At 37.3% G+C, this 2,300-nt stretch overlaps 1 non-coding gene across 1 annotated transcript; it reads left to right on the top strand.

Annotated features, from left to right (window-relative positions):
- The first annotated feature begins 1,547 nt into the window (after positions 1–1,547).
- On the top strand, positions 1,548–1,709 carry LOC124890706. Its single transcript, XR_007049272.1, has one exon. It is a non-coding gene; the product is annotated as a U1 spliceosomal RNA (small nuclear RNA).
- The last annotated feature ends 591 nt before the right edge of the window (positions 1,710–2,300 follow it).

Genomic DNA, 2,300 nt, shown 5'->3' on the forward strand with positions numbered 1-2,300 from the left:
ATGCTAATATCTTGCTTTCAATATGATTTCTAAGTCATTTTATTTATGTCATGGGAATTGTTTGCCTATATACTTCAATGGTTGAAACCATGCATATGTGATTTGAGATTTTTCCATGGAAGTTGATAAATATGAATGACAAATTGTTTTCAAATTCCCATGATAATATTTTGATACTCCATATTATATTGTGATCAACAAAAGAGAGCATGAATTTGAAATAAATATTGTTCACCATTTGTAAAAGATGAAGCACCTTGGTTTTTACATGATTATGCATATGTGGATGTGATACTAATGACTTGCAAGTCAGGTAACACGATACCCTACAGAATACGATACGTGATTGAATTGAATGAAATTTGAATGTATTAATTTTACTTGAGAAAGGTGGATGCCCGAAGAAGGCGTTTGAGGCACAAGCAGCTCATCGCTGGAATGACGTGTTTGCCAACACGGAATATTGGTACCAGACTAAGCGATCTGTGTACTTGACTTCATGTCATTCCCAAATTGGGACTATAGGTAGGAGCCCGAGCCAAGTGATCTTGGGCACTATCATTGGGTTGAGACACCATGTTGTGTGGTCTTGAGTGTCTCTCCCTCACTTATACTCTAATCTCGGCAGCAACCGAGGTGTGACTGTTGGTGTAAATTATGTAGGGTATTCCACCTAGCTTAGTTGCATTTCATTATTGTTGAGAAAACTATTGCATTACACACATGTGCTTTCAAATGATTTGATACGAAATTGCTTTATAATGGCTCTCAATTATACTTTGTAAAAATATTATGTTTTGTTTTGATATCTCTTCGTGCCAGTACTTTTGTGCTGACCCCCTCCCCTCTTCAACTTCTCAAGTTTAGAGGCCTAGTCTAGGGGTCAAGAGAATCAGTAGAACTTTCAGAAAGAGCTGTAGAGACAAGTGTTGAGCCTTCTATGTTTCGGAAGGTCTTAAGTCCTGCAGTCCTTTTATCTTATATTCAGGTTTTGGGTCTACTGGGGGCCTTGTCCCAGTTTTCAGATAGTTACTTGTTTTAGTCATGTTGTAGAGATTTCGCAGACGATTTTCGAAAGGTTGATTGAGATTGTGGGACATTATTCCCCATTATTGTTTTCATATGATTCTTGACCATGTTTCCGGTATATTGTGTTTCTTCCACATTACTTTGATCATATGAATTAGGTGCATGATTACCAGACAGATAGGGGTGTTTCGGGCCTCAAAGGTTCGAAATGCTCGTCACGGCTAGGCCCTGGTTCGGGTCGTGACATTTTGAGTCTTGAAATTTGAATTCCAAAGACTAGTTTGTATTTCCCTTCATTGAACAATTTTCACCAAAGTAACTAAATCAACACACAGACCCTTCTGTTACTCCTAAATCTTAAGTAGAATAAAAAGAGTTTTTGATACAAGATTTTTTTTGTCAAAGTGAATGATTTTATTAATAACTTAAAACATATATATTTATAGCCAAATTTATAACTACACTTCAATTTAAATTGGGATAACTAATTCTTATTCAAATAATAAAGGGGACAACTAATTCCTAAGTGGACTCTAATAATTTAAAACTATTAAAAGTATCTATTCTTACTTTATTTCTGAGACATATCTTCAACAGGGTACTTGCCTAAGGTCGGCTCAAGTGGCTGAGCCTACGTCATAATTTGTGGCAGCAGGGGCCTGCGTTCGCGCGGCCCCTACCCAATCAAAAGTTCAATTATTTTTATTTTTTCGTTTATTGTCACGACCCGAACCGGGGCCCTGGCCGTGACGGAAATCCCGAACCATGAAGGCCCGAGAGCCCTTCTAACTTGCAATCATATACACCATTCATTTACATAGAGAAACTTCGGAAATAAAAAAAAATGGAATCATGGTCGATATCATAATTCAATTGAACAATCTGGAATGGAAAACATAAACCTCTAAACAACGTCTAACATCAGTCTGGGAAATCTCTAACAACTGAAAATGACTTTTGTCTGAAATCTGGGATAAGCCCCCAGTCGGGCCATGAATCAAAATGAAATAACAATAATAAGTTCTAATACAGGCCTTCTGAAGTAAGGGAGGCTCACGAATTGCAACTTCTGACGCACTCAAACCTATTGCTGAACTGGACCCCAAGACCGTGCCTCAGATCCTGAGATGGAGGGGGGGTCAATACAGATATATTGGTATGTAGAGTAATCCAAAATAATGTACTTTTATATACAACATAGGTGAGAGCATTTCATAAAAATGCTAAGCAAGAAATAATTTAAAACACATGGGCAACTTGAAATAATCATT

Source organism: Capsicum annuum, unplaced genomic scaffold (assembly GCF_002878395.1).
Source record: "Capsicum annuum cultivar UCD-10X-F1 unplaced genomic scaffold, UCD10Xv1.1 ctg23010, whole genome shotgun sequence".
Taxonomy (NCBI): domain Eukaryota; kingdom Viridiplantae; phylum Streptophyta; class Magnoliopsida; order Solanales; family Solanaceae; genus Capsicum; species Capsicum annuum.